Here is a 13,508-nt window from a genome sequence, read left to right on the forward strand (position 1 = left end):
TCTGCCATTTTAGGTTGGGAGCCATTTTTATCTAGAGACTGCTAGGTTTAGATTTAGGAGTCATTTTATCTACAGATCCTGAGGCAATGCTGCTTAGCCTCCCATAAGAACACCTGCCTGCTAGACGGTCAACCCCACCCAGCCTGTGTCATAACCCCTAAGCTTGGTTGTGAAATTCCTCTTTCAGGCTATAGAGCTGTCTGTGAGTGCCCACAGGCTGCTGCTCTCCTCTGAGGGACAGCCTTGTCAGTTGGCTCCATGCTCTGACAATAAATCTCTTGTATGGTGTGGTCTTTGGACTTTGCGTGGACTCTGCGAGTGTCCTTCAATCCTCAACTATATATATATATATATATATATTTTTTTTTTTTTTTGGTACTGCTGGGGATTGAACCCAGGACCTTGTGCATTCGAGGCAAGCACTCTACCAACTGAGCTATATCCCCACACCTATTTTTGTTGTTGTTTGTTTTATTTTTTGTTTGTTTTTAGAGGCAGGGTTTCACTGGGTTGCTTAGCACCTCGCTTTTGCTGAGGCTAGCTTTCAACTCACAATCCTCCTGTCTCAGCCTCCCAAGCCTCTGGGATTACAGGAGTCCGCCATTGTGCTGGACTCAATCTTTTTAATTTCTATAATCAACAAAGTCTCCAAAAAATTGAGTGACATAAATATGCTAATTCCTTTTTGTTTCCTTATTCCTGACTGTACTGAGGCTGGAATCCAGAGTTTCCCTGCCTACTGAGCAAGCCCTGAGCTGCAGTCCAGCTGCTTTGTTTTAAGCAATTCTGCCCTAGGGCAACCCTGTGACACACCCTTGCAATGTGGTGGACTGAGATGCTGCGACCAGAGAATCCATTCAAGGCCAGCCTTGGCAATTTAGTAAGACTGGACAAGTACTCAGTGGTAAAGCACCCTTGGATTTAATTCCCAGTACAAAATTAATATAATAATTCTGCCTTAGAAATTGGAAGATGACTTTCTGGTAATTACTAATCCAAATGCCCTTGGGGTAATTAAAATTTCCGCCTCCAGGCCAATCCCAGCAATTCTGTGCATGAGGGTGGAGGCCACCTGCCCCTGCCCACCACCACTACCACCATGGTTGGCCAGGACTGGGGTCTGCCTTACCAGGGGCTGCAAGAGCCAGAGGGCTTCCCACTGTGCATCTGGTTGGAGGAGGGAGATTGAACCAAGGGGATTTTACCACTGCATTTCATTTTATTTTTTATTTTGAGAATGGGTCTGGCAAAGTTGCTGAGGGTCTCATTAAATGGCTGAGGCTGGCCTGGGATTGTGCTCTTTCCTGTAGCAGTGGTCCACTTTATGCTGTGAATACAACCCTTGCTGCTCTGCCATTGTGACTTATTTTTTTTAAGAAGGTGTTTCTTTCTCTTCCTCTCTCCCAGCCCCTTCCTATTCTCTCCCCTCCCTAATCTGCAGGTTTGGGGAAAGAGGTTTACTTTCTTCCCATCCTACCAGTGTTATCCATCCTTGAGCACTCACCCACCAGGGGAACTAAGAGATTCAGACTTGCTGATGCAAAAGTTCCCAGAAATTACTCTCTCTCAAATTAACAAATGAATTACCTCTTCAGACGTGGAACATCTGGAATGTATCCTTTGAATCACCTCTTTAAAAAAAAAATTGTTTGAGGCTGGAGAAATCTATATGGGACTCTTGTGTGATTGCTTTAAAAAGAAAGTGGGGGGAAAGAAAATCATTGTACCCCCATCAAAATGTACAACTTTATGTTTGCATTATCAGTTTGAAATAAATTTATTTAATTTTTTTAAAAAGCCCCCTATTGGGGCTGGAGTTGTGGCTCAGAGGTAGAGCACTTGCCTAGTATGCTTGAGGCACTGGGTTCGATTCTCAGCACCACATATAAATAAATGAATAAAATAAAGGTCCATAAATAACTAAAAAAATATTTTAATTTAAAAAAAGCCCCCTATTTCCCCTGATGGGCAGAATCACAGCCTCAGGGACAGGAGTCCCTTGTGCCTCTTTTTTTGTTAGGAGAGCAATAAAAAGTTGTCCTTATTCTCAAAACCATGTCCTCTTTATCAGATGGGCATTGGGGATGAGGACCAAGCTTTTGGTAACCATCCCCCAGCTTCAGCCTCCCCAGGATTGGGAACACAGTCCTTTAATTAATTAACTTATTTTTTTAAAGACATGGTTTTTCTAATTTGCTCAGGCTGGCTGGCCTCTGAGATTCTTCTGCCTCAGTATCTCCGGTGGCTGGTCACTAGGCAGAAGCAGCAAATTTTAAAAATTAAAATTAAAAAAATTTAAACAAATTATGCCAGTGAGAATTGTCTATTTAAAAGGAAAGATGGGGGAGCTCCCAGAAGGAGGAGAAAGAGTTTATTCAGCCAATGGGAGATGGTCAGCTGGAGGGGATTCTACCCAGTTAGAATTAGCACACCCACTGGGCACAGAGGGTCCCAGTTCTCCTAGACATAAAAGAAAGAGGGGGTTAAAGCTGAGTGAAGGGGCTGAGGATGTGGCTCAAGCGGTAGTGTGCTTGCCTGGCATTCGTGCGGCCCGGGTTCGATCCTCAGCACCACATACAAACAAACATGTTGTGTCCACTAAGAACTAAAAAATAAATATAAGAAAAAAAAAAAAAGCTGAGTGGATGCTGTTCCACACTGAGTGAGGCCCACAGCTTAGATGGACACTCCAGTCCATGTTATACCAGATTCGTAGGACCCCAATAGACCTCCAGGAGCCGAATCCGATGCAATCACACAAGAGTCTTTATTGCAAGCTCGAGCCTGGACTCACAACCATTTCCAATGCAGTGGTCCCAGGGAGTGAGTCCTGGTCCTTTGTTCAGTGAGATTTTATAGATTTTTGGGGGATACTCTATGTGTCACAACATCACACAGCAAATCATTCCATATCTCGGGAATGTCAAACAACTCTTAACATTGATTAGCACATTCACTGGCTGGAACAAGTTGGGTAGGGGTGATTTGTTAGTACAATAGAGGGATTCCTTTGAACTGATTGGTTTAAGCTATGAGGGGTATACTACATGGTTTCCCAACATGTTATCAACTACTACATGCTAAACTACATGGTTTCCCAACATGTTATCAACCACCATAAACTACTTGGGGGTCATTTGGCAATCCAGGTATTTTCCCTGTCTCATGCTGATTTGAGGTTGCTAGGGGATTGCTATGGGTCCCCACCTAACCTGACTGAGTCAGGGACACCTGCTACAGCAGACCTCTCCTGTTATTTGTAGATAAACAACTTAGCAGGGTGGGAATGTGCCTAGGAGTGCTCTGTGGGTCTTTCCAAGGACAAAAGTCATGTCAGTTCCTTGGACAGGCTTTGCTCTGAGGTAGAGGCTGGTTTTTCAGTCCCAGGCCTGCCAGGGGCCTCAGCCATGCCAGTCACCTTTGGGTTTTTCTACAGATCTGACACATTCAGAGAGACAAAAATAAATAAATAAATAAAGGGACAGAAGATGTCAGTATTAGGACAGCCTGTCATTAGTAAAACTGTTAACAGTTATAATATTTTTGCTAAAAGCATTGATCTCTGAAGCCTGCGGGAGTCCTATGAGTAACATGACACAGGATAAAGCTCTCGATACCTCTGCCTCCTTTGTACTTGTCCCCTTCATTCCCCTGCTCAGCTCTGCAAAGGACATATGACTCATTTAAGGAGTGTTCATTGAGAAACTAGTACTACGAGGTTTATTGGTCCTAAATGTACCTAAACTACCCTGTCCCCCTGAAGCCAGAATTAGACAAGCAGTTGGTGTAGAGAGGAAAATTGAGTCAGGTCCGATCAAGGAGGCCAATTTTGAGTGAGTCTGGGAAGCTGGAGGCTGTCCAGAGGGATTGAAATGTTAATTCCTTCAGAGCCCTTCCTCCACCCTTATCAAGAACCTGCCCCTGCTCCAACCTGTTGCCTAGGTAACCTGTCCCAGGAATTGCCCCTCCCTACAGGGAGCTATAAGGTTGTTAATGTGTCCTAGGCTGCACTATCCTGCCCTTCCCTCTTCAGCCCACCTGTGTCCCACCTTTGGGCTATCCCACCCCTAGTCACATGTGCAGGAAGGAGAAAGATAAGGGGAAGAGGCAGGAGAACAGAGGAAGCCTAGGGCATATAAAAAGGGCAGAACACCTGCTTTGGGGGATCCAGGATACCAGCGATGGCCCCCCTTCTCCCTCCTGGGAGAACTCTAGGTTACCCCTTTTTAGATAAAACCTGTTTTGTGTTTGCCTTGGCTGCTTCTCTAATGTTCAGTCTTCAACATGTGGGTGTCGGGGACTAGAAGGAAATTCTCCTTCAAAGATTAGCCTGACAGCCCCCTGGGAAACATCCTGCCTGGGAGACATCCTGCAGCTACCTATCTCCCTGGAACATCCTGCGGTTATCAGTATCATCAGACATCTTGCAGCTGGCAGTTTTACCACCCACATCCAGCAATTGCTGATTGGAGACCTTCCCCATCCCCAGCATATAAATACCCCTGTGTGAACAATAAAAGTTTGCAGCTTGATCAGAACTTTTGTCTTGCTGTCACCTTTCGTGTCTCTTGTCCCTTCATTCCTCCCCATCTAGGTTCGCTGCCCACGTTGATGTGTCCTGCCAGACGGGACATGTAACTGTATCACTCCTTCAAGACTGAGGCCAGATTTTCAGGACATTCCAGCATCCTGTTTCAGCTCCTGTGAGTACCTAGAGACTTCCAGAACCACATGTCCGACAGACAGACCTCCTGAGCCACAACTGGAAATTTGGGAAGTGCTCCCTCAAGTGCTAAGGACCTCTCCAGAGCCACTTCTCAGAACCAGAACTGACTGCTCCACAGAGCCCCTGTCCCTGCCCCAGGCCACCATGTACCTCAACCTAAAGCTCCCATCAGCATCCCAAGGTGAGGCTGAGATACTGAGTCTTCCTAGTAAGGCCAAGCTGATTAAAGTTCTGTAACTGCTTGTCTATTTTGCTCACTCCCAAGTCCCTTAAGACCACCCATAAAGAAACATGCATACTCTACCAGAGTACTGCCCTTTGCAGCCATTGTACCCTGGGACCTCCAGGTAAAGGAACCTGGTTGACTTAACTAGCTGCAGACCCTTCCCAAGTCATCTTGTCTCTGGGACCATAGGCGTGCACACCATGCCTGACTTTCTTGTAATTTTTTTTTTTTAGAAGATAATTTTTTAATCTTTATTTTTTTTTTCGGCAGGCACAACATCTTTGTTTGTATGTGGTGCTGAGGATCGAACCCGGGCCACACGCATGACAGACGAGCGTGCTACCACTTGAGCCACATCCCCAGCCCTCTTGTAATTTTTTAAGAATATTTATTTTTTTAGTTATAGGTGGGCACATTGTCTTTATTTTATCTTTTTATATGGTGCTGAGGATTGAACCCAGTGCCTCACACATGCTAGGCAAGCACTCTACCTCTGAGCCACAACCCCAGCCCCCTTTCTTGTTATTTTTCAATGTGAGACAGGATCTCATAATTTGTTTATTGTCTCATTAAGTTGCCTCAAACTTTTGATCCTATTGCCTCACCTCCTAAGTAGCTGGGATTATAGACATGTGTCTTCATACCTGGCTGCAAGGGTTAGTTTCTTAGGGCTACATAACAAATCGCCAGAAACCATGAAGTGTAGACAGTAATAATTTACTTTCTCAGGGTTCTGGTATTTGAACCAAGGTATTTGCAGGACTGTAAGGTTGGCCTTAGTCTAAGCAACTCCATTTTAAAATAAACCTGAAGTCTTACCAGGCAAGCCAACAGGGCCCTCCAATATGTCATTAGGCATAGCCTAATAAAACAAATCACTTTCCACAACCCTGATAAGAGCCAGTGAACTCACTTGATATAAACATGTCATTTGCCTTATCCCTGATAAGAGCTAGAAGGGTAATATCACGGTGGAATCCACCAGACCATATGTCCTCTCTAAGATGTCACTAACAAAACTGGTAACAGCTGATAGGGGCCAAAAGGGATGCACAAGCCCCCAAATTCTATATAAATAATAGAGCAAAAGGACAGACATTCAGCCAGTGGGAACTGATGCCCACAAGCCTGAGAGCCTGATGAGGACCTGGACTGACACCCAGCTCTTATCATCTGCCTGATCCTCTGCATCCTTCTCACTGCTTTCCAACTCTACAGCAGCCTCCTGACCCTGGTGAGAAAGGTAACTTCTCCTTACAACCATCTCCTCAGCCAGCCTTCAACTCCACCCCAGGAGAAGAGTCATAGGTTCCTGACCTGGTCACTGTGGTCTGAGTGAATGTGGATCTGCTGGACTTGAGACCTGAGACTTAAGACTTTAAATTTTCACTTAAGCTTAGCATGCAGAGGGAATGTCTGTATTAGGTCTGTCATGATTGTGTTTAAAGTGCTTAGAGTTAACTTAGAATGTTGTGTTTAGTGCTTTTATCAGTCTGAATTATCATATTTGCAATGCCTAGCTTTAAGCACTGTCATTTCTTGATTAAGAACCTATAGAGTGAAATTGTATTGAGTGAGCTGAGTGAATAAAGCATTGAAAAGAGCATTAGCAGTGGACATTCTTTATTTCTCACCTTGACTAAATATGTCACATCTTTGCCCATCATGACAAGGACCATACTCCCTCTGAAGCCTGTAGGAAAGAGTCCTCTGTTGCCTTCTCCAGCTTTTAGAGACTGTCAGCCACCCATCGCCCAACCTTACCCCCTTTCAGCAGGAAGTAGCTTGGAGACTTTGTTGCCCACTTTCCATAGAAATAGAATGTAGAAATTGATATTGAGGAATAGTAACAGGGGTTCACTTGATGGTTTGACTATATCCCTTGTGGCTTTGAAATTTGCATGTTTTTTTTTCTTTTCCCCAATCTTCTATTCCCTATACTTCCTGATCTTCATTTCCCTAACTTCTTCCTAATCTTTCTTCCCTAATCTCAGCCTTTACAACAGGAGTCCCCTGTGTTTCTCCTTTGCTAGCAAAGCAACAAATCTTTTTTTTTTTTTTCCTCAAGACCTTGTCTTCCTTTTTGGATTGGTGTCGAGGATGACGATTGAGCTTTTCATTAAGGTCACGGTCACAGAAACCCTAAGTTATAATTTAAATATATCTTGGTAAGTGACATGGTTCTACCCATCATTGAGACTCTCCTCACCAATGCTTTTTGCACATGCTACAAATCGGGTCAGAGGAAATGAGAGTGGAGGACACCACAAAATTACAAGAATCAGTAGTGAGTCAGTGTCAGGGACTCCTGGGACAGATTACCTGTGTTCAAACGATTAAGCAAATTACTCGGAATACCGGAGGACTTAGATGCAATTCAGAATGCCTCATAATGAGGGAAAAAACACCACCGTTATTATTTCTGGCTCTGCAGAGAAACAATTAGAATGTGATAGACAAGGTGTAGACATGAATATGGATAGATATAGCTATGAGGAAATTCTGGGAATTGGTTTAGGTGCTCAGGCTGCCGAGAAGTCCCACCACATGCTGCCTGCATCTGTGGGACTGGGAAAGCCAGTGCTAAACTCATCTTGAGGTCCAAAGCTCGAGAGATTGGGGAAGCCACTAGTATAAGGCCAGAGTCCAAAGGCCTAAAGTCTTGGAGCTCCAAAGTCCACAATCAGAAGGTGAATGTTCTAGCTCAGGAGGAGACAGGAATTCCCCCATCATTTGCCTTTTTCTTTACCACTGAGCCACATCCACAGCCCTTTTTGTATTTTGAGGCAGGATCTCACTAAACTGCTGAGGCTAGCCTTGAGTTTAGCATCCTCCTGAGTCAGCCTCTTAGCCACCACACTCAGCTTCACTTGCCTTTTTACTCTAGCTGAACTTTCAGAGATTGATAATGACCACTATTCATCCCTGCCTAGGAAAATTTGCAGTTAGATAAGAAGGTCTCTAAAGAATGTGATAAGGACAGCATGGTGGCACACATCTGTAATTTCAGCAATAGGGAGGCTGAGGCAGAAGGATCCCAAGTTCAAAGCCAGGCTCAGCAACAACAAGGTACTGTGAAAGACTCAAGTCTCTGAATAAAATGCAAAAAAGGGCTGGGAATATGGCTCCGTGGTTGAGTGCCCCTGGGTTCAATCCCCAGTGCAAAAACATACAAACAAAAATGTCCAAAATGGGGCTGGGGATGTGGCTCAAGCAGTAGCGCGCTCGCCTGACATGTGTGCAGCCTGGGTTCGATCCTCAGCACCACATACAAACAAAGATGTTGTGTCCGACGAGAACTGAAAAATAAATATTAAAAAATTTTTAAAAAATGTCCAAAATGTTTCCTTGCATCCTCCAAGTTCTTTCCCAGTGATCAGTAAGCAGTGCACTGGGGCTCACTGTTAACAGTGTGTTCACAGGGTTAGCAGCCCCGGGCCGAACAACATCTGTCCTGGTGAGAGCAGATCTTCACTGCTCAGTCTCCTGCCACAGATGCCAATCTCCTCAGGAAACACCTGATGGACACACGTAGAAAAAGTGAGTTTTTTTTAATTTTGTTTTGTTTTTTGGGTGCTGGTGGGGTGGTGGGGTCAGTTACCTAGGGGCATTTGATCTCAACCACTGAGCCACATTCCCAGCCCCTTTTTGTATTTTATTTAGAGACAGGTTCTCACTGAGTTGCTTAGCACCTCCTTGTTGCTGAGGCTGGCCTTGAACTTGAAGTCCTCCTGTCTCAGACCCCTGAGCCACTGGGATTACAGGCGTGTGCCACTGCACCCAGCCAGAAAAAAAGTGTTTTTCCAGGTATCTGTGTGTCCCTTAGCCCAGTCCAGTGGACACCTAGAGCCAGCTGCAGTAGCACCCACCTTTAACCCCAGCTACTGGGGAGGCAGGAGGAATACAAGTACAAGGTCAGAGTGGGCAACTTAGTGAGACTCTATCTCATAATAAAATAAAAAAGGCTGGATATAGCTCAGTGATACAGCAATTGCCCAGCATGCATGAGGCCCTGGGTTTAATCTCAGCAAAAAAAAAAAAAAGTGACACCTATAATTAAATATGACAGTGTTCAGCAGCAGAAAGGGCAACAGATAAACTGAAATAAGAGATGCCAAACGTTAGAAAATATGGTAGGTATGCAGATCTAATGGATAAGGAAGGATCTTAATGATCTCTAGTTCGGTGTTATCCATATGAGCCAGGTGTTATAGCAACAGTTATGAACAGAGAAATGAATCCACCATCTCCCACCACCAAATGACTCAGAAAGCAAGTGAGTTCCAGGCCAAACTCATAGACATGAGACTCTCTTTGTCAGATGGAAAACAGCACAGTCCTGTGGCAAACTGCTGAATGAGCAGGCTGAATGGATGAAAACCACAGGCAGGAGGTACTCATGGAAATACCATATCCCAAGGTGAGGGACCCTGGGGTGGGACCTGGGAGGCGAAGTTGGGGTGCATGTTAGACTGGAATCTAGGACCAGTCTGTGCTCTGAGATGGAATCAGAACGTGTCATCCATTCTCACAGGGAACACAGGGGAGAAAACCAATGTGAGAGAGATTGAGGCTTCAAATTTCATTTCAATTGAAACAAGCTAGATATGAGGGCGGGGGTGCAGAGTGGCCACAGGTGACCCAAGCTGGGTGCAGCGGTATACATCTATAGTCCCAGCAACATGGGGGGCTGAGGCAGGAACATGGTGACTTCCAGGCCAAATTCAGCAACTTAGGGAGACCCTGTCTCAAAAATAAACAAATAAAAAGGCCTGGGGCTGCAGCTCCTCCGTGGTTGAGTGGCACTGGGTTTAATCTCTAGTACTTGAATAAGCAAACAACAACAAAAAGAACAGTTCCTGAAGGCTGATATTTAAGTCCTTGTCCTCTTCCTGAACACATAGCTAATGGGATTTCAAGGTGTCACCTCACTCTGTGGGGAAAGGTGGGCATTTCAGAGGTGCTGTGAACAGTCCAGCTAAGGCAGCCTGCCTGGAGATAAGCAAAGAAAACAACAAAAATTAGCAGCCTCTGTGAGAGAGCCAGCATGCAAGCCACATAACAAGTGAACTTTCCTTCCACTGGCTTCTCACTGAGCCCTTCCACAGGCCACACTCCTGTGGACAATGGAGTTAGATTAGTGCCTTCCTCCAGAAAGGCTGAGGGTGACAGTCACAGTAAGAACTAGTGCTGCTATTCCCAGGACAGTCCACCAAGCTACAGCCTCTGCTGTGCCCAGGATCTAGGCTGCAGTCTTCCCCTGCTGCCGAGATCATACAAACCTACCAGGACTGCTGGCCATGCAGGCCCTGGCTGGGGTCTGGGGGCACTGCTTCCACAGAGGGAAGGCCCACATGGCTGGCCTGGGATGGGGTGGCGAGACTGCACCTCTTTCCACACCTATATTTGTACTGACCCATGAGCATATTTATAGAATGACAACCTTGGCCCCCCTTCCCCAGAGGAGATGTCAAGATGTATTGTGGCCCTCCCATGACTTACTGGGTGTTAGAAAAGTTGCAAATCCAATCTTCCTGTACGTAGTGCACTTTCCATGTTGGGCATGGTTTATCATTTCCACAGCTGCAGTTCATTCACCCCCACTCTCTGCAAAATGTAGTCTCTAGCCTTCTCTTTCATGCTCCTCCAATTCCATTCTCTCTTCCCTGTCAATTGAAGGCCTTGTGTGTCAGGGTTCTCCAAAGAAACAGAATAGACTATGAAGGGAGGAGGAGGATTGGAAAGTAGAGAGATTGAGACTGCATTAGTTTAAGGATTGCCCATGAGATTGTGGGTGTCTGCAAGTCCAAGATGTGCAGGCAGAAGGAAAAAGAAAAAAACCCTCTGAAATGCAGATGTTAATACACAATAAGGGGGAGGGGAGACTAGAAGTCTAGTGGATTAAACCAAGGCGAATGAAGGGAAGGGAATGGGAAAGACAGTAGAATTAATGGACATAACTTTTCTATGTTCATATGTGAATGCATGGCCAATGTAACTCCACATCATGTTTAAGCACAAGAATGGAAAGTTATATTCCCTGTATGTATATGTCAAAATACATTCTACTGTCTGTAACTAAAAAGAACAAATTTTAAAATGTGCAGGAGACACAGGGAGCATCAGTGCTACTGCCTGACTCTGAAGGCTGACTACAGACAGAGCTCCCTCTTGGGAGACCCCAATCTTTGCTCTCAAGGCTTCAATGGATTGGATGCCCCTCCTACATCACAGAGGGAAATATGCTTTATTCAGTGTCTACAGATATGGGACAGGTGTAGGTCAGTGGTAGAGTAGTTGCTTAGCATGTGTGAGACCCTGGTTTCAATCCCCAGCACCACACACCAACAACAAAGTCTATGGTTTTAAATGTTAGTCACATCTTCAAAACATCTTCATAGAAACATCTACAGTGGTGGTATTTGAACAAAAACTGGTTACTATAGCCTACCCATGTTGGCATATTAAATAAAATAACATATCCACCCTTTTCCTTTTTTTGGTGTGTGTGTGTGTGATGTTGGGGATGGAACCCAGGGCTTTGTGCATTGGAGGCAAGCATTCTACCAAAAGAGCTCTTTCCCCAGCCCTCCTACTTATTTTACTGGAGGGCTGAGGAAAGTGGAAGCAGCCTGCCAGGTCCTGCTGAACCCCTCTGGATTTGCAGAGCCTCTGACCTCCTCAAGGCCAAGTGCTGCAATTTCTTCCTCTACTGGAAGGTGGGTTCTGGAGCACACTGGGTAGTCTGGACACATCCCTCTCTCCAGCAGTGACCCAGCAGCTTCTCCCAAACCCTGGGACAGTGTTCTTTGCTCAACTAGTTTGATTTTACAGCAGCATTTACCTCCAATGACTCCTCGTCTTCCTTGAAAAGTATCTGACTTTAAGATTCCAGGGCTCTGTGCACAGGATTACCTCAAGGTGGGAGGTTGTCTCCCTCCTTTCCCCTCTCCTGCCCTTCTTCCCTCTTTTCTTTCCATTTTTATCATCTCTCTTTTTTCCCCCCATACTGGGGATTGAATCCAGGGGTGCTTTACCCCTGAGCTCCATCTGCAACCCTTTTTGAGACAGGTCTTGTTAAGATGCCAGGCTGGCCCTAAACTTGTGATCCTCCTGCCTCAGCCTCCCCAGATGCTAGGATGACAGCATGGCCACAGTACCTGTCCCTTCCTCTCCCCTTCCCCAGGCTCTCCAGAGGCTGGAGCTGACATTTCCCTTCCCTGGGCTGGTTCTCCACTCCAGGGTTGCTAACTGTGCCCAGCAGTTCCTGCCAGTCACAGGCAGGAGATCCAGCAGGCTGCAGCAAAGCATCACTCCAGGGCCTGCACTGGAGTGCCCAGTAGGTGCTCTGCACACCTGTGTTGAATGACAGAAGGTCCCACACAATCACAAAATGAGGCAGTCAGCATCAGCACCATCCCTGTTTCTGCATGAGGAAACAGCAGCACAGAGAGGTGATGCAGGCCTCAAATCACCTGGCTGGCTAGGACTTGATGAGTGAGTCCTGACTCAAATGCTGAGTTAAATGCAAAAAAAAAAAAAAAAAAAAAAAAAAAACCAAGAACATGAAGTAAGAGCATATTCAGAGCCACAAAAGATTAATGGGGAAAGGGACTCCTATGCAAGGAAATATCAGGTGGGCAAGAAACTGACTTGAGTGGGTAGTGAGGATTAACCAAATGCTATGGGCCAGCCATCTCTGAGCCCAGCATTTTATTTGCTTTGGGGCTCTAGGGGGCATCGCTATATGCATAGATTCCCAAACACTCAACAGCGGTTCCTGGGCCAGTCACAGGCAGGAGCTCCAGCAGGCCTCAGCAGAGCATCAAAGGCTGTGCTGTTTGCTAAAGCACCTAAGCCTGCCGGCTCTTGCTGATGATCCTTGACTCCTCTGCGTGCCTCTCCTCCAGGCCAAAATTCCTGGCCCATGCTTCTGAGGTGGGTGTGCCTGAACCCTGCAAATGCTGAGTCCACATGTCCAAGAAGGAGTAAGATCTCCAGATGGCCCTGCCAGATCTGGCTGTCCTCAGGGAACATCTCTCCTTTGCTTGGTCCATCTCCTGCTAAAGTAGCAGAATCTGGGCATTTGACTAGCAACTCTGGCAAGTAGCGGCACCAAGGCTCATGGAATGACCGGAGAGAGGCAGCCAGTGTACGGGCCAGTAACCTTCTCCCCTACTTCTACATAGCCAGACCATAGAAAATGGAGGAACTGTTTCCTTCCCTGTGTTATGGTGAGATTGCCATAAATCACGGAGTGGATCCTAAAGCTTAAGATGGGACCTTTATTCACACTCCTTGGGGTGTTCTCAAGGGAGAAGCATTTCTTACATGACATGGAGTCTCCGGGCAAAATGGAGTCTGTTTGGTCATTGTCCATATAGCCTGTCCCATAACACCTGTGTCCTTGAAATAGCATCTGAAGAAAATCAGAGTAACCCACAGTAGCAATCCTCTGGAAGAATTTTCTCTGCCTTCCGTCCGTGGAAGAGTTCAACTCCATTGCTGGGCAGATGAAAAAGGGTCATGGACATGAGAACTGTTTGGAACTGGGGA

At 45.9% G+C, this 13,508-nt stretch overlaps 2 non-coding genes across 2 annotated transcripts; both read right to left on the reverse strand.

Annotated features, from left to right (window-relative positions):
• Nucleotides 1-373: 373 nt before the first annotated feature.
• Trnas-cga (transfer RNA serine (anticodon CGA)) lies at nt 374-451 on the reverse strand. The gene has a single exon. It is a non-coding gene; the product is annotated as a tRNA-Ser (tRNA).
• A 4,526-nt stretch (nt 452-4,977) lies between these two features.
• On the reverse strand, nt 4,978-5,106 carry LOC144367823 (small nucleolar RNA SNORA70). The gene has a single exon (XR_013427317.1). It is a non-coding gene; the product is annotated as a small nucleolar RNA SNORA70 (small nucleolar RNA).
• Nucleotides 5,107-13,508: the final 8,402 nt, after the last annotated feature.

Source organism: Ictidomys tridecemlineatus, chromosome 1, assembly GCF_052094955.1.
Source record: "Ictidomys tridecemlineatus isolate mIctTri1 chromosome 1, mIctTri1.hap1, whole genome shotgun sequence".
NCBI classification, from domain to species: domain Eukaryota; kingdom Metazoa; phylum Chordata; class Mammalia; order Rodentia; family Sciuridae; genus Ictidomys; species Ictidomys tridecemlineatus.